A 19,161-nucleotide genomic window follows, 5' to 3' on the forward strand; every position below is an offset into this window, starting at 1 on the left:
ACGCGATGTCCGTTTAATCTGACGTTCATTGATTGTCCTGTTTCACCGATATATTGTTTCTTACAGAAGGAAAATTCAAGCATATAAATCACATCCGACCTTGTGCAGTTGAAGCTAGATTTGACTTCATGTGTATAACTATTTGCGGTGCTTTTAATTTTAATGTCACTTTGAAGGTGCCTGCAGGTTTTGCACCTAGGGCGACAACATGCTTTTATTACGGGGGAATGCTGCTGGCTGACTGTTGCGTGCACTAACATGTCTTTAAAGTTCTTGTTTCGGCGATAGGTAACCCTGGTTACATCCGGGAACGCTTTTCGTACACGCTCGTTACTTGATAATATTGGGTGGTATTTTCTGAGGATGTTGTTTATGTTTGGGAGTGCATTAAAATATTTTGTTATAAAGGCCGGCGGTCTGTAAGATTTTAATGTGGGCTGTCTCTTCGCCAATTCCGACTGTCTCTCCAATCTTGACGCGGTATCATAAGCGCTATCGAGAGCAACTTGAGGATAGTTCCTTTCTCCTAGCGTTGATTTAATATGTTGCCTATCTCAAAGCTATATACTTACAGTATTTGATTTTTGTTTTGTTTCTGAAGGCCCTTCGTCACATAATTATCATTATCAACGACATTTTTCCCGTCTTCGTTATCAAATCCCAAAGAACTAGGTTTTGTGTCCATAATAACCTTCTACTGCCAGAACCGATGAATAATTATGGAGAAATGACTATTGGTTTCTCATTAATTTCATTACGGAGTTCCCTAATACTTGTAGTGAAAGATAATAATGTCTAAATAAAGGGAAAATCAGACATCCACCCGTTCGTAGCAATTGCTACAAAGGAAACCCATACGGGTTCCTCGAAAGAAAGGCTTCATAGTTGAAGAAAAGTTCGTCCTGGTCTGGGACTCGAACCCAGGACCACCGCCTTTCCGGGGCAGCCGCTCTACCATCTGAGCTAACCAGGCGGCTAGCAGATGGCAGGGCGAAGTCGAGTTTGTCGACAACACGAAGCAAAGGCAAGTGTTTGATGTAGTAGTGGTTCGGAAACCCGCAAGGTGGAGAGAAGTAATGAATAAAGGGAAAACCAGACAACCACCCGTTCGTAGCAATTGCTGCAAAGGAAACCCATACGGGTTCCTAGAAAGAAAGGCCTCATAGTTGAAGAAAAATCCGCCCTGGTCCGGGACTTGAACCCGGGACCACCGCCTTTCCGGCGCAGCCGCTCTACCATCTGAGCTAACCAGGCGGCTAGCAGATGGCAGGGCGAAGTCGAATTTGTCGACAACACGAAGCAAAGGCAAGTGTTTGACGTAGTAGGGCTGCGGAAACCCGCAAGGTGGAGAGAAGTAATGAATAAAGAAAAAATCAGACAACCACCCGTTCGTAACAATTGCTACAAAGGAAACCCATACGGGTTCCTTGAAAGAAAGGCTTCATAGTTGAAGAAAAATTCGCCCTGGCCCGGGACTCGAACCCGGGACCACCGAGGAACCCGTATGGGTTTCCTTTGTAGCAATGGCTACGAAAGGGTGGATGTCTGATTTTCCCTTTATTCGCTACTTCTCTCCACCTTGCGGGTTTCCGCAGCACTACTACGTCATAATAATGTCTATTTATGTATTTAGGCGAAAGCTAGAAATGTTTTCAGACAATGTATAGCTGTTGCGTTCCGTTAAACTTGTTAACTGCGCAAGTTTCATTAGGATTTTCATGTTAACTGAAATTTTGATCCTTTTTCTGCTACGTCTAAGATTTTCCTTTCAGTTTTATTATGTGTTTGCTATAATAATTAATAGTGTATTAACATAGGAGTTTGTAGCCAAGTGTCCTCCTTCAGCATATTTTGCTTTGTACTACTCATATTTTATCAGCAATAAACATTGATTGATTGATTGATTGATTGATTGATTGATTGATTGATTGATTGATTGATTGATTGATTGATTGGGCTGTTGAAATAACGTGGCGGGTCGCCGCGCGATGCTCGCGTCAATCTTTACGTAAATTTGACTTTAGTAGATAGGAATAAAATCAGTATGGAATACTTTTCTTTTTGTTATATGCCCCAACATTACCATTAAATTCAAGATGTCACACATGACTACATCTACAGCAGCAGAACTTACATCCCTGCGTGCCGTTATGAACTGCGTCCCCGATGAATTTTGGCGCAGAAATGGGTCATGTGTTGTGACTCTAAAGCAGCTCTTTACAGTCTCAAGTCGGCTTTACGTCCCGGAACGTACGAGCAGATGGCGTCCGACATTAGGGAAGTACACCATCATATCCCAAGGCTTTCTTTACTTCATCTCACAGGTAACGCCGGAAGAAGTAAAGGAAGCCTTGGGAGATATGCAAAGGGGGAAGGAAGCTGGGGAGGATCAGGTAACAGCAGATTTGTTGAAGGATGGTGGGCAGATTGTTCTAGAAAAACTGGCCACCCTGTATACGCAATACCTCATGACGTCGAGCGTACCGGAATCTTGGAAAAACGCTAACATAATCCTAATCCATAAGAAAGGGGATGCCAAAGACTTGAAAAATTATAGACCGATAAGCTTACTGTCCGTTGCCTACAAACTATTTACTAAGGTAATCGCAAATAGAATCAGGAACACCTTAGACTTCTGCCAAGCAAAGGACCAGGCAGGATTCCGTAAAGGCTACTCAACAATAGATGATATTCACACTATCAATCAGGTGATAGAGAAATGTGCGGAATATAACCAACCCTTATATATAGCTTTCATTGATTACGAGAAAGCATTTGATTCTGTCAAAACCTCAGCAGTCATGGAGGCATTACGGAATCAGGGTGTAGACGAGCCGTATGTAAAAATACTGAAAGATATCTATAGCGGCTCCACAGCCACCATAGTCCTCCATAAAGAAAGCAACAAAATCCCAATAAAGAAAGGCGTCAGGCAGGGACATACGATCTCTCCAATGCTATTCACAGCGTGTTTACAGGAGGTATTCTGAGACCTGGATTGGGAAGAAATGGGGATAAAAGTTAATGGAGAATACCTTAATAACTTGCGATTCGCTGATGATATTGCCTTGCTTAGTAACTCAGGGGACCAACTGCAATGCATGCTCACTGACCTGGAGAGGCAAAGCAGAAGAGTGGGTCTAAAAATTAATCTGCAGAAAACTAAAGTAATGTTTAACAGTCTCGGAAGAGAACAGCAATTTACAATAGGCAGCGAGGCACTGGAAGTCGTAAGGGAATACATCTACTTAGGGCAGGTAGTGACTGCGGATCCGGATCATGAGACGGAAATAATCAGAAGAATAAGAATGGGCTGGGCTGCGTTTGGCAGGCATTCTCAGATCATGAACAGCAGGTTGCCATTATCCCTCAAGAGAAAAGTATATAACAGCTGTGTCTTACCGGCACTCACCTACGGGGCAGAAACCTGGAGGCTTACGAAAAGGGTTCTACTCAAATTGAGGACGACGCAACGAGCTATGGAAAGACGAATGATAGGTGTAACGTTAAGGGATAAGAAAAGAGCAGATTGGGTGAGGGAACAAACGCGAGTTAATGACATCTTAGTTGAAATCAAGAAAAAGAAACGGGCATGGGCAGGACATGTAATGAGGAGGGAAGATAACCGTTGGTCAGTAAGGGTTACGGACTGGATTCCAAGGGAAGGGAAGCGTAGCAGGGGGCGGCAGAAAGTTAGGTGTGCGGATGAGATTAAGAAGTTCGCAGGGACGGCATGGCCACAATTAGTACATGACCGGGGCTGTTGGAGAAATATGGGAGAGGCCTTTGCCCTGCAGTGGGCGTAACCCGGCTGATGATGATGATGATGATGACCATCATATCATGGAAACAGTGCACAACATGATCTGTCAGTGGATTGCGGCTCACTGTGGCATCGTTGGCAACGACTTTGCTCCCAGGGTTGTCAGACGCTGCCAGGCGAAGACACCCAGACGCTTGCAATGCCTTTGACGAGAACAGAGGCTGCTAGTGAACTTCGTTTGCTTTGCTGCAAAAAAAGAAAACATGTTTTCTGGAGTTCTTCACGTGTCTTCAAACGCCGACGGCGTAAGCTGGATCGCTTGCTACGGCTGCAACTGCCATATAGGCCTTCCCTTGTTGAAACAACGTTTCTCTGTTGCTTTTCGCTGGGAGGGGTGTTTACTAATGGCCACTCCTACCTCGTGGAAGTTGGCTGTAAGCCATAGATACGACTGTTGTAGTACGAGCAATCCATCGAGCACCTATACTGTGTATCTGTACTCGATCGCTACAACGTCCAACGTCTCTTTCTCAGGACAACTTTAAACCAACTGGACTCGAGACCGTTCTCTCAGTCGAAGGTACTTGGACCTTGGACACATCCATCGCGGGCACAAAAAGTGATCCGTGAAGTAGCGTATACTTGAAATGCAGCGACCTGAGAGACCACTTATAGGGATCCTGTGAATCCTCACCACTGCGCTAAGTGCTCACTATTTTCCTCTTTCTATTGCTCGTTTTCGTTACCCTCAGTGCAGGGTAGCAAACCGGTCGCTCGTCTGGCTGGCCCGCTTCCCTTTCCTCTCTTTGCTTTCTCTCTCTCTCTCCCTCTTAGCATATGAACTGCAGTGCCTAATTCTGTCCCTTCTTCTTCTGGCGGGGGCAGGAGGGTGTTCAGAAGGTAACTGTTTCTTTTATTCAACGTTCAACACCTGGGAATAGTCGTACACGATGCAGGCGATGCAAGAGATAGTTAACTGCAGCGCTGTTTCTGTATGTGCGCTAGTCGCCCAAGCCCCGCAAATGCGCATGTGCATCGCTTATCACCCCTCGCAGTGTGGCGTGTGCATCACGTTAATTGCCCGAATAATTTGAAGCGAATTACTTCGTCATACATATCCATTTCGAGAAGTCGAGACACGGCACTAGACTTCCATGAGGGTTCCCTTCAACTTTCTAGTATAAAAATGTACCATAACGGTGGTAATTAGGAAGTTAAATACTGAAATTACTTTTAACAGTAAATGGATGTTTTCTTTTTTTCTTGAAAACGATGTCCGCTTGTGCGGATGATGCATCTTAGTTACCTGATTCGAGTAAATATTCAAGCCTTTTCTTTAGGTGTTAGAAGTAAAATAAAAACAAGCATACACAATGTATAGACGATAGGAACCTTTTTTATCTTATATTTTTTTGTTAGTGCGAATAATTTCTAAATAGAGCGCAGTTATGACCCAGAGCATGCCTGCTTGTATGTTTGCTTGGAGGGCGATTCATTTGCCGCCGCCTGCAAGCGACGTCCGCATGAACGTCGTCATCGTTTCAGGACTGAATTCTAACATGCTCGCGCTCTTGTCGCGCATTTCCTGTTTTTTTCCCGCCCCTCCACTGTTCTGCGCACGACAACAGCCGCGCTTTTCATCATTTGTCACCGCTGTGCGCCCGTTAACATTATACGCCTCCATGACTTCTTGGCTGCACTGTGGAAAGCGGTAGTTTTGTTGCTGTTTAAAAAACTGAAAACGCATGGCAAAACTTTTAGTCACCAAGGTGCCGCTTATCCAAGTCAAATAAAACACACTTGAAATAGCATAAGTCTGCAGTAACAAAAGGAGGCATGTAGAGCTGGGCCGGGGAATCACCTGTAGAGGCAGCCAGAGATATGAAAGGCAAGGGTATAGGAAAGGTAGGGAGGTTACCCGGACGAGCTGTCGGTTGTCTACCGTACTTGCAAGGAAAAAGCGGGAGTTCAAAAACGAAAAGTATGTGGCCATTATTGACGATGTACCGGACTGTAGTATATAAACGGTCATTGAAGCCAGTGCACATGAAAAGCTCCACTGAAGCGCACGTATACCTTTGAGTGCCAGCGATGGATTTGGCCACGGTCCAATAATTTTCCCCTGAAAACTTGTCCGAGAGTCCAGTCGGAGGGTTAGAAGAACTTCTTTCATGCTACCGCATTTCATTTCTATAGGGCGTAAGACGGTATGGTCGAAAAAATTATTTAAATAAGAAAATAGACCCTATATGGTAACGAAGAAATGTAAGACGTCGGTAAACAAATATACAAATAGCAAAAGAAGCAAGGTCGCACGTGACCGCGGAGTAAAAGAATAAGAGGGACGGGGGAGAGGTCAATTCATACGCATGGACGCTGTTAGCATATAGAAGATGGATCTCATGTAACCAATGATTTCTCTCAGAACCTAATCAGCGATGCAATGAGCTATCGACACGTTGTTGTTTGCATAAAAAGATCACTAGAAGAGAAGGGAGAGTTGTGTCGCACAGTATCAATGCGTGGCCCCACACTACGATGCTTCTAATAACGTGGTTAGGAGTATGGGATGTAAAGCACCATTAGTTTGCATGTTTGCAGAGTGTAAAATTCCGTTGATTTATTGGAACACTAATGAAAGCTTTATACCTGGCTCATTCTTTTTCAATATGAAATGCTGGGGACCTGCACGATAGTTCGCGAGTTTTGCGCATACTTATGCGCATATTCCTCAAGAACACCGTTTACAAAGCCGCCCATTTCAATTTGCTGCGCTTCATTACGACAAATGATTAACTACAGATTTTGAACAACGTATTGGTGATGGTTATTGCGGTACGCTCCGGCGGTTTCAACGCGATGCATTCAGTTCGGTATGGCTATGTTACGTTTGCTTATCTGGCTAAGGTTGCCCGAGAAAAAGGTATAGAAGGACATGCTTGCGCAAAAGCACTGTCTGTAGCCCTTTTGTTGAAGGATGTCTACTGAGTTTACGGACGAGGCCAGTGCAGGAGATTTAATTTGGCTGCGCTGTCCGTACGTCTGCACATTTAGTTATGCCGTCGTGGTCAGGTCGCCTGTCCATTTTCACCCTCTCCATATGGCGATGAACAAAAATTCAGTGCCCTTCTACTTTGTGAAGAAGGGTGACCAGCGAAGCTGTGTATGTGAGCCCCTTAACGGCGAACTGCACATCAGCCGCCGGTCGGCCCGGTATTGCACTATCTTCGGGTCGGCCCACGTATGGGGAGTGCTTAAAGCCTGCTTCACCTCCGCCGTACGTCGGCCCGGTAGTGCACTATTGTCACGTGCTAATGACGGTCAAGTAAACTGTAGAAATAGCCAATGAGCTTTGGTGTACGCAGCTACTCGGACAGTTCTCAGCCAGTCCGGGACGACAAATCGAAGAGCACCCACTGCGAACTACATCTGGAGGATATACGGGGTGACGACATACGGGGTGTAAGGTGATGGCGGCGGTAGGTTGCGACATCTGCAAGCAGCTGTGTCGCTGAGGCAGCAGCAGCCGCCGCCAAGTTGCGTAAGCAGCGGCGGCGGGGGAGGCCGCTGTTCGCGCAGCCGCCGATTCCTTGACCGCATTCTTGTGCAAGCTACTGCTGGTGCTCGGGACGCACCCCATGCACAATGTCGAGGGAAGAAAATGCCGCACGATAACGATCCTCAAAAACCACGCCTCTCGGGATGGGGTGCTCTTCGTAGACGCCGTCCTGTACCCCGAGACCGGAACGACAATGGGTGTGTCGGCGGTGACGAGCGTGCCTCTCTCTTTGCAATGGCGGTCGTAGGCACGAAAGGAAAGACCGTGACTGGCGGCTCCATAATGACCTGATCGTCGGAGGGAGCAGAAGAAACGGCAATCGCATTGGCTGTAATCAACGGTCGGCAACAAGACAGAACAATAATCAGCGACTCAAAGACGGCCATTAGGAACTTCACTAAGGGCTGGGTCTCCACCGAGGCGGCCAAAATCCTGAACCACAGAGCAGAAGACTTCAAGAACGGCAAAATCATACCCATATACCTCCGATGGATTCCGGGACATACGGGAGATGTAACCACAGAAGACCCAACTTCAACGAGAAGGCCCACGAGTCGCGCGAGAACTAACCCACTGCGGCTCCGACAGTAACGACCCAGCACCCCGCACCCCCCGCGGAAGGGGGGAGGACTGCGGCGGAGGCGACGGAGAACACGGACAAGGCGACCATGATGAAGTAGCGATACAAGACGACAGGGACAGACTGGTCACGTACCACAACATACTGACACACTATACGAAACAAAGAGAAGCAGACCCACAACCGCACGAACAACTGGACAGGTCTCAAGAAACAGATTGTAGAAGGTTGAAAACCAGAACGTTCCGAAACCCAGCACACTTAAACAAATTCCACACAATATCCAGACGCAAGCTGCAAGCTCTGCAAGCATGAACACACAGACACGGCACACATCTTACGGAAATGCACAACGGACAACGTAGAACCGGACCTTCTCGAGGAGCGATGGCTAAGCGCTCTGACTAGCGCGGAAGTACACGACCAACTATGGGCAATCCAGCGGGCCTGGGGTGCGGTGGCAAGGCTATGCCTCACCGGACATAATGCCTTGGTGGCCTGAGCCCGGGCTGGCAACCACGCAGGTGCTTTTCTCGTTAAAATTTTGTCCGTCCGTCCATCCGTCGGGACGAAGGGATTCCATCTTTGGAAACTGCGCGCCGCACAGAAACATCATTAATCAAAAGACTAGCGCATAAAACAGGGACACAGACAGAGAAGACGACAGAACAAACGCTAATCCTGTCGACAGGATTAGCGCTTGTTCTGTCGTCTTCTCTCTGTGTCCCTGTTTTATGTGCTAGTGTTTTGATTAATGATGACACACCAACTAGCCCAGCTTTCTGTCTTGATCGCACAGAAGCACCTGCACATCGCCTCTGGCCCTCGCGCCCTGTGCGGGCTCTCATTGGTTGCCCTCTCCCTCTGCCTCATCCTCATTCGCCGTCGCTTTCTTCTTCGGGAGAGAGCACCTTCCTATGTGTGCTTTTCTTATCGGTGGATCGGACACTGATCTCGCCGGCGCACGCCGCGTCTCTAACTATGAAAGCACGTGCACGTCAGAGCAAAGGTCATCGCTAGGCGCAGCCAATCCCCCACTGCGCGCCTCCTCACCCAAACACCTGTGCCACGACGCACGCTCCTAGCTGTTGCCTCCCTATGTCTCGTCTAGCATTTCTTCCTCTCCATTTCCCTTTGCATAGCTGCGCTGAGTTTTGAGTGGCCGCCGGGCACGGCTGGAACTCAAGCTCAAACAGCTCCTCTGTTAAAGCTTTTCCCACCACTCACAACCGGGATCAAACTCAGGTGGTGGTGGTGGTGGTGGTGGTGTGTTGTTGCAACAGGCCAGTGTCTTTTGGCGATCGAGATGGAAAATGCTCCGCCTGAGCTTCTCTTGTAGTGTCACCGCAGTATGTTACCCGGTTTCTATAAAACATGTCTGCGTTTAGCAATGCAAGAAGGAGACGTGAAGCTTCCTTTCGGTCTACCACTGAGCTTTCTGGGAACACGAGATGTCGCTGGCACCCATACGTGAGGTCCTCCTTTCGCAGCTTCTGAAGAAGGGCGTCACATTTATCAGGGTATTTTGGGCGGGGTCCCAGAAAGTATTCGACGTCTTCAGTCTTATCGCAAGCAATACAGCTCGGAAAACCAGAACGTCCCGTCTTAAATAATCGTGGTGGTGTATCAAGATATCTTGCCTTTATTGGATATAGAAGTGATGCTTTCCCCCGACGAAATCGCTTCGTTACTCAGTGTGCGTGTGGTGGACCCCAAAGAGACCGAAAGTGATTGCGGACGTCAGATTTTGTAACTTGATTACTCTGTGCCGCCTTGTCTTGAGGATGATGAAAAAGCGCTGCGTGTGCAAGAGCACCAGCATTTCCATTGCCAGCAATACCAATGTCGTAAGAGAAATCCACTGAAACTTCAGCGTGAAGTCGTCGCTGCTGAGGCCTTTCAGGAGTGCTTGCGATTTTTGCGGGAACTTGGTTGATGATACACAGTGGCCGAGTATAGTTGCAATGCAAGCACACAGTCCATAAGAAGTACTGCATTCTGCGCAGGCAAATCATTTAGTTTGCGGAAAGCAGCAGCTATTGTCAGGCTCTCCGGAAACGTCGACGAGGTCAGACAGTCCAGAAAGCCAGACTTCGCCCCTTGCAGAGAGGAAATACAGAATGCACCTGCGCAGCGCTTTCCGTCTATTTTGTCAGACCCATGGGGTATACTTGGAGGCGATTACGACCAATTGTGGTCCAATGCTACCGAACGAGTGGCTTGACAACTGCAGGTGGAATGCAGTTATTTAACAGCAATAGTGGTACACTTAAGTTAAATGCAACATCTTCAGATATGCGGCGCCGTTCGTTAGCGTATAGTCGTTTTCCTGTGGCAGACAGGGCCGTGACAGCGCAAACCTAAGACGCGAATCATGTTCAGTGCTGCATAACAATGCGAATGTGGCCTGCTACCTATGCGCCGTAGAAGGGAAGTACTGCGGGAAGACTCGCTCAGACGTAACAGCTGCGTAAAGAGAGTCTGGTATGCCTAAAGCCGGACGGTGCGGGATTGAGCTTCTTAAAGCACGTTTTTATTCGAAGCCGGCTCAGGGGCTCCCAGGCACAGTTGAAGACCTTTCCTGTGTATTACTTCTAAGTGCCCGTTACTGGCTGTCTGAGCGTGACACAGAGGTAGCTGCACTAGCTTCGACTAATTCATCATCATCATCATCATCATCATCATCACCCTGGTTACGCCCACTGCAGGGCAAAGGCGTCTACCATACTTCTCCTGCTATGCCGGCCATGTACTAATTGCCGCCACGTAGTCCCTGCAAACTTCTTAACCTCATCCGCCCACCTAACTTTCTGCCGCCTCCTGCTACGCTTCCCTTTCCTTGGAATCCAGTCCGTAACCCTTAATGACCATCGGTTATCTTCTTTCCTCATTACATGTCCTAGGTAACCAACGCTGAATGTAGCTGTAGCATAGACATCGTGTAAACCCCGGCCCTCAGTCCCCAGCAGTTGTGAAGCAACTGACCACGGCGGCGGTCAGGCCTGCAACGCAGCAGAGGGTGCTAAGAATCACTGGCTCCGGACAGGCCGCCATTGGAATATGAACCTGGCAACGTTTAACGCTAGAACGTTATCTAGTGAGGCGAGTCTAGCAGTGCTATTGGAGGAATTAGAGGGCAGTAAATGGGATATAATATGGCTCAGTGAAGTTAGGAGGCCAAACGAGGCATATACAGTGCTAAAAAACGGGCACGTCCTGTGCTACCGGGGCTTAGCGGAGAGAAGTAAACTAGGCGTCGGATTCGTGATTAATAAGAACACAGCTGGTAACATACAAGAATTCCATAGCATTAACGAGAGGGTGGCAGGTCTTGTTGTGAAACTTAATAAGAGGTACAAAATGAAGATTGTGCAGGTCTACGCCCCTACATCCAGTCATGATGACCAGGAAGTCGAAAGATTCTATGAAGACGTGGAATCGGAGATGGGTAGAGTGAAAACTAAATACACTATACTAATGGGGGACTTTAATGCAGAGGTAGGCAAGAAGCAGGCTCGAGACAAGGCAGTGGGGGAATATGGCATAGGCACTAGGAATATCAGGGGAGAGTTATTAGTAGAGTTTGCGGAACAGAATAATATGAGGATAATGAATACCTTCTTCCGCAAGCGCGATAGCCGAAAGCGGACGTGGAGGAGCCCGAACGGCGAGACTAAAAATGAAATAGATTTCATACTCTGCGCTAACCCTGGCATCGTACAAAATGCGGACGTGCTCGGCAAGGTGCGCTGCAGTGACCACAGGATGGTAAGAACTCGAATTAGCCTAGACCTGAGAAGGGAACGGAAGAAACTGGTACATAAGAAGCCGATCAATGAGTTAGCGCTAAGAGGGAAAATAGAGGAATTCCAGATCAAGCTAAAGAACAGGTATTTGGCCTTAACTCAGGAAGAGGACCTTAGTGTTGAAGCAATGAATGACAATCTTGTGGGCATCATTAAGGAGTGTGCAATGGAAGTCGGTGGGAACTCCGTTAGGCAGGATACCAGTAAACTATCGCAGGAGACGAAAGATCTGATCAAGAAACGCCAATCTATGAAAGCCTCTAACCCTACAGCTAGAAAAGAACTGGCAGAACTTTCGAAGTTAATCAACAAGCGTAAGACAGCAGACATAAGGAAGTATAATATGGATAGAATTGAACATGCTCTCAGGAACGGAGGAAGCCTAAAAACAGTGAAGAAGAAACTAGGAATTGACAAGAATCAGATGTATGCGTTAAGAGACAAAGCCGGCAATATCATTACTACTATGGATGAGATAGTTCAAGTGGCTGAGGAGTTCTATAGAGATTTATACAGTACCAGTGGCACCCACGACGATAATGGAAGAGAAAATAGTCTAGAGGAATTCGAAATCCCACAGGTAACGCCGGAAGAAGTAAAGAAAGCCTTGGGAGATATGCAAAGGGGGAAGGCAGCTGGGGAGGATCAGGTAACAGCAGATTTGTTGAAGGATGGTGGGCAGATTGTTCTAGAGAAACTGGCCACCCTGTACACGCAATGCCTCATGACGTCGAGCGTACCGGAATCTTGGAAAAACACTAACATTATCCTAATCCATAAGAAAGGGGATGCCAAAGACTTGAAAAATTATAGACCGATCAGCTTACTGTCCGTGGCCTACAAACTATTTACTAAGGTAATCGCAAATAGAATCAGGAACACCTTAGACTTCTGCCAAGCAAAAGACCAGGCAGGATTTCGTAAAGGCTACTCAACAATAGATCATATTCACACTATCAATCAGGTGATAGAGAAATGTGCGGAATATAACCAACCGTTATATATAGCTTTCATTGATTACGAGAAAGCATTTGATTATGTCGAAACCTCAGCAGTCATGGAGGCATTACGGAATCAGGGTGTAGACGAGCCCTATGTAAAAATACTGAAAGATATCTATAGCGGCTCCACAGCCACCATAGTCCTCCATAAAGAAAGCAAGAAAATCTCAATAAAGAAAGGCGTCAGGCAGGGACATACGATCTCTCCAATGCTATTCACAGCGTGTTTACAGGAGGTATTCGGAGACCTGGATTGGGAAGAAATGGGGATAAAAGTTAATGGAGAAAACTTAGTAACTTGCGATTCGCTGATGACATTGCCTTGCTTAGTAACTCAGCGGACCAACTGCAATGCATGCTCACTGACCTGGAGAGGCAAAGCAGAAGAGTGGGTCTAAAAATTAATCTGCAGAAAACTAAAGTAATGTTTAACAGTCTCGGAAGAGAACAGCAATTTACAATAGGCAGCGAGGCACTGGAAGTCGTAAGGGAATACATCTACTTAGGGCAGGTAGTGACGGCGGATCCGGATCATGAGACGAAAATAATCAGAAGAATAAGAATGGGCTGGGCTGCGTTTGGCAGGCATTCTGAGATCATGAACAGCAGGTTGCCATTATCCCTCAAGAGAAAAGTATATAATAGCTGTGTCTTACCAGTACTCACCTACGGGGCAGAAACCTGGAGGCTTACGAAAAGGGTTCTACTCAAATTGAGAACGACGCAACGAGCTATGGAAAGACGAATGATAGGTGTAACGTTAAGGGATAAGAAAAGAGCAGATTGGGTGAGGGAACAAACGCGAGTTAATGACATCTTAGTTGAAATCAAGAAAAAGAAATGGACATGGGCAGGACATGTAATGAGGAGGGAAGATAACCGTTGGTCACTAAGGGTTACGGACTGGATTCCAAGGGAAGGGAAGCGTAGGAGGGGGCGGCAGAAAGTTAGGTGGGCGGATGAGATTAAGAAGTTTGCAGGAACGGCATGGCCACAATTAGTACATGACCGGGGCTGTTGGAGAAATATGGGAGAGGCCTTTGCCCTGCAGTGGGCGTAACCAGGCTGATGATGATGATGATGATGATGATGATGATGATGATGATGATGATGATGATGATGATGATGATGCCAGCGAGGCTCTGGAGCAGACAGGGTCTTTCTAAGGATGACGCAGCAAAGCGGCCAGCAGCCTGGCGTCAGAGAAGCCTGTGATCCAAAGTAATAACAAAAGTCGAACGCTGGTGACTTCATGAATCCTGTATCCGTCGAAATTCATCTTCAAACGTGTAGATTTTCTCCGCATTCGGGGAAATAGTACGAATCGCTATTTCTCCACTGATAATGATAGACCAAGCGTGGACTAAAGGTCCTGAATGGCAGTTGATCATGCAGTATTCGCGCGAGGCGATCGTGCTAGAGAAAGGCAGATATCATTGTCATACGTGTACATCCTACTGGTGTTCGGTGGACTAATGTCCTTGGTGACTAGCCACGGTGATGTTACATAGTACGGAAGAAAACACGCTTTCTTTTCGCTCGCCGCAAAATATACAAATTTCCTCATTCTATGTGCCAAATGTCTTTGCGAAAGTACACTTTGCCTAACTATACAGCAGGCACCACCAACCCGCCTCTGCCGCCAGCGTCTCTGATGGATGTTTCTTTTACGCTGAGAGAGTTAGAGCTATCAATGAGCAACCCACCACGTTGCTAAGCTGCATGACCTGACCGCATCAGCAATCAGATGCGGACTAACCTACGGATTGAGGACGATGGGATTTGCAAGAATGTTTTCACCTTGTGTGGGCCAGAGGAGACATCCTACAATAATAGGAGGTAGCATGGGTGGTACAGGTCTTGAGCATCCTGAACCCCAGAAAAACTCATGCAGACCTGGCCCCATATATAGACCAGTGTCGCTGACCTGTGCAGCAAAACTATGGAGAAGCTGACGTGCACAACAACTACTTGGTACGTCAAGCAAGGCCAGAAACTGTGCATGACAGGGTTTCGCGAGCGTCTAAGTGCTCAAACTAACCTGTTGAATCTGCTAAGCCTTTAAGTATTGCAACACGAATGCCTTTCCGACACTTGCTTGCTTTTATTGTAAAGCATTATACATACAGGAAACTCCCAACAAGGTCATACAACGTCATATTCATTTTTTATTCACCCTAAAAGATCAATTCTCTATTTATATATCTGGTAAAATAACGCTACAGTCTTAAACTAGAACAAATAATATCTATAATATTTAGACATCATGAGGATACGTCCAGTAGGGAATTATTGAAATTTAAAATAAAGCTCAATTTCTTTGTTTAGTGAAGACTATGAAGTGGTAAGCTAACTTATAAGCTTGTAAATAGCCAATCTGTATTGTATACGTAGTATGGATTAAACTTAAGATGATTCACGTGCCCGTATGATAATTTGGGTGTCCTGGGTCTTCTGGGCCGGAAGGGATTATGAGCATGTCCGACACTTCGCCCCCTTCACGCACTAGAGGATACAGCACAATTGACGTTCGCCTGGCGTGGAGGCGCGCACTCACTCGTGCAATCATTGGAAACCTGGCGCGGCTTGCCACTCTCCACATCTGCTTCTGCTCTAGCGAGCACTCCAAACATAACTGGAGCAAAGAAGGTGAGCATTGCTTCCGCGTCATACACCAGAACAGTACCCTAATATAATGGAAGAAAAGCAAGAGCTAAACTCGCAAATCGGCAAATAAGGAGCCACTATACATATATAGGATATTCCAGACAGCTAACGTTAGCCAAGCTGTTGGACGAAAAAAAAAAAGATTTGAAAAACAAGGTGCAAGCTACAATTTTAAGTCCTAGGGTGTGCGGCCGTCAGAGCTGCGACGACCGAACACCGTAGGTCTAATAACTGTGTCTTCCATCGTGTTTTTTAAATCTCTTTTTTTTCTTGGACAGCTTGGCTAAAGTTAGCTGGGATACACAGTGTACTTCGCATCATACTCTGCGTGTAACCTTCCTTAACGGTCTTTCGGCCGTGTCTTTATGGATGTCTCCAAGGCATTGCGTGTTTTAAGCAATCATCGTCAGCCAGTTACAAGTTATAGGCGTGGCAGGTCATTTTTTGCGCTTTATACATGTTTCTCAGTGGCCGCCGCATCAGAGTTTTAACTCAGGCCCCAGCCGTAAGATTACGTTAGGAACAGGACGCGCTAGCTACGATGCTACTTAGAAATATTCGCGCTTCGCAATAAAAAAAACATTCTGGGGTGTTTCGCTCGAAAAGCACGATTTGATTATGAGGCACGCCGTAGTTAGGGACTCCGGAATAATTTGGGCCACCTGGAGTGCTTTAACACGCACTTAAATCTAAGTACGTGGGCGTTTTCGCATTTCGCCCTCATCGAAAGGCGGCCGCCATTGCTGGGATTTAATCCCGTGATCGCGTGCTCAGCCGCCCAAAACCACAGCCACTAAGCAACCGTGGCGATACGCTTGGCAATTTGTGTGAGGTTCTATGTGCCATACAGAGGCTTATAGTGCTGTTTCTCTGGATGGATTTAGTACGCCACACCAAGAAATACTGAGCGCATCTTCAAACATAACTTTCTGTGCATGGCCAAAAAAATGTTATTCTTAAGACGATGGCAGTTTCCACTGTCCCAGTGGGCTGCTCAGTCAGTAAGAGAGAGAGATAAAGAGGAAAGGCAGGGAGGTTAACCAGATATCAATCTCCGGTTTGTTACCCGACACTTGGGATGGGATATAGGGGTTAGGTAGAGGACAGAGAGGAAAGCGTTAAAAACGCACGCACACAAGGAGGCACACACACACACAAGAGGCGTTCCAGTTAAAGACGTTCACAAAGGCCGGTAGATCGCAAAAAGCGCAATAGTGCTTGAACAGCCTTCTTCTGTGACGGTAGGTAATTGAACGCCGTAGCAATGTGCTGCTTCTTTAAAGCGAACAGATATTTTTTTTCCTCTTTAACCCATTTTCGTGGTTTGTCACTGGTCGATGGTCAGTGTTCGGACTAGGCAAGGTGAAACCTTGGTTCTCTCGTTAGTTCGCTCGTTCGTTGATTTGTTCGTTAGTTGGATCGTTTGTTCAGGCTATTCGCTTACATTGATAATCGTCGGCGACGATTTCTGCCCAACTTTATTTTTCACCTGCAAGCAACACAGCGTTTCGGTGCTAGTGGCTAGCGAATGCTGACAGGCGAGAACTCTGCTAATCGCGCTGAAGCGGTGCATACGGAATGATGTACATTTGGCGTGGCAACAGCACCAAGGCAGAATGCTGCCGCCGAAAACAAAAAGAAAACGAAAGCAAGCAGCAATGCATCGGTTCACAAGGTCACGCCGGCGGGGACAATGTCAGCTTGAAGAAATGCAGGGACAGCGAGTTTGACATCATAGGCGCTCTCTTTTCCCCGTGAGTATCGATTGCAGCAAGAATGCAATCATAAAATCGTTGTTCGCGTATAGCATCGACAAGAACTCATTCATTCTAATTAATTGGGAAATGGTTCCTTTTCCAGGTCCCTTTCTTGTGCATTGTGCGTCTTCAGTACATCCGCGTTTTCCCACTGCATGTCGTCACAGTAAGTGGAAATTTAACTTTGCATGTGGAATGGAGGGATACAGTTTTACATGGGTCAGGCTGCGCTGAGCCGCTCCCTAGCTTCGCATTGTCGTTTGCCTAGCCAATTCACGCTACAATAACTCGAAAATAAGTGCGGAGAGCGGTACATTTTGGCTTATTTTTATTCTCTTTTGTACTGGTATGAAGTAGTCGATGGCCACATGTTGTTACCTTATGGTTGTTCGCACTGTATATGAAGTTTCTGCATAGCTAGAAGGATAGCTGTTCCCCCCTTTGCTAATTTGCATAAATTATGTGATATTGTGCGTCATTCTAGCTTGTACTGAGTCCAATCGGTAATATTTTGCATTTTGGTATCCAGCGTCACATGGATAGAGTAGCATCTCGACGTTGAACAATGTATTGCCAGTCACTAGACCACTGGAAGCCACTTTCCGACATCTGGAAAACGGTACGCGGTCGGCGTTCCCTCCTTGAACAACGCTTCCCATGAAAAACGCTGGCGCTCTTCCAGAAGCGGTCGGGTGTTGAGGTTGCAGAAGATTTTTGTGCAAGGATGACTGACCAAGCAACCGGTACAGGCTCTTCTGCCCCCAGTGACATCCGTGCTTCTCGTGACTGCCCCACAGTGTCTCGCAGGCGGTTCTGTCATTGTTTGTGAAAAAAAAACGCTGGACTCGATCAGGGTCGTTCAAATCAGCGCTGAGATTTGGACGGTGGTAATGCAGAAGATGCAGGTAACAGTGAGGCAGAGCGTTGAAAACTAGAGCTCGCGCCACCTCACGGGCCTTCTGGTTTTCGCGGATGCCACTGTGACTCTGTAGCCGGTGGACGACCACACTCTTGGTTGCAGTTGAATCTTCAGCTGGCGCCTTGCACGACTGCTTTACCCAATGTAGGGTTGAATGCACGTGATACCAAAACGTACAAGCAGGATATGCGTCTTGCGAGTCAGCGTAAATATTTATGGTTCTTCCGCCACTCGAGGAGCGTAGCGTTTTGTCGAAACTTCAAGCAATGGCTCGCCACTCAAATTCCCTAGGGTGCGGGTGGGCGTCGATACTTTAGATTTTTGCCTAAGTGTTGTCTGTATTAGCATTGTAGAAAGCAATCGCCCATTTCCTGTCACCAGCTTGGAGACATCCTGCATTAATGTAAACCTGAGTGACAGCGTCCTTCAGCTTCTCTACTGTCTGCCGTTCATTCTTGCGGATATATGCTGCACGGCGTTCAGCCTGATTTTCTCGCATTTGTTTAGGTAGAGGCTTCTTGTTTGGGATGCGTACAACTTCTTATAGTGGCATCTCATTGGGTATCGGTCACGATGAGCCATTTAGATCGAAATAATGCCATAGAGCCCTTCTTTATCGTGTGGTCAATGCGATATCCTTCGCCTCTAACGGCACCTTCACCAATGTCTTGGATTCGGGGTAATACGGCGTATCTGTGGGGCTCTTCTGCTCTGGTGCGCGTTGGCAAGCTAGTAATGACAAGGAGCACTTCCCGATATAGTGTCTCCTGTCGGCGTCATTTTCCTTTGTTGAGCTTGTAACGCGGCGCGCCGTAGCTGACCCTGGAGTGCAGCAGTGCCGAGACCAGCTGCTTGGCCACGCCAACATCTGCTCCGCCAGAGCGGAACAATATCCCTTTGATTAGAGGCAGCATGCGGTACCGCGAGTTGCATTCCTATGCAGGGGTTCGCCGATCCTTTTGTGTCGAAGGGGACGCACAGGATTTCAATCAGTGTAATGGCTATGTATAAAGGCTTCTCTGAGAATTGGAACTGATGTTATGCTCGCAGTCTTTCGATAATTTGCGGTGCACACTAGGCATGTTCGTTGAATACTCTAAGGATTTTGA

The sequence above is a fragment of the Dermacentor variabilis genome, chromosome 1 (genome assembly GCF_050947875.1).
Source record: "Dermacentor variabilis isolate Ectoservices chromosome 1, ASM5094787v1, whole genome shotgun sequence".
Lineage (NCBI taxonomy): Eukaryota > Metazoa > Arthropoda > Arachnida > Ixodida > Ixodidae > Dermacentor > Dermacentor variabilis.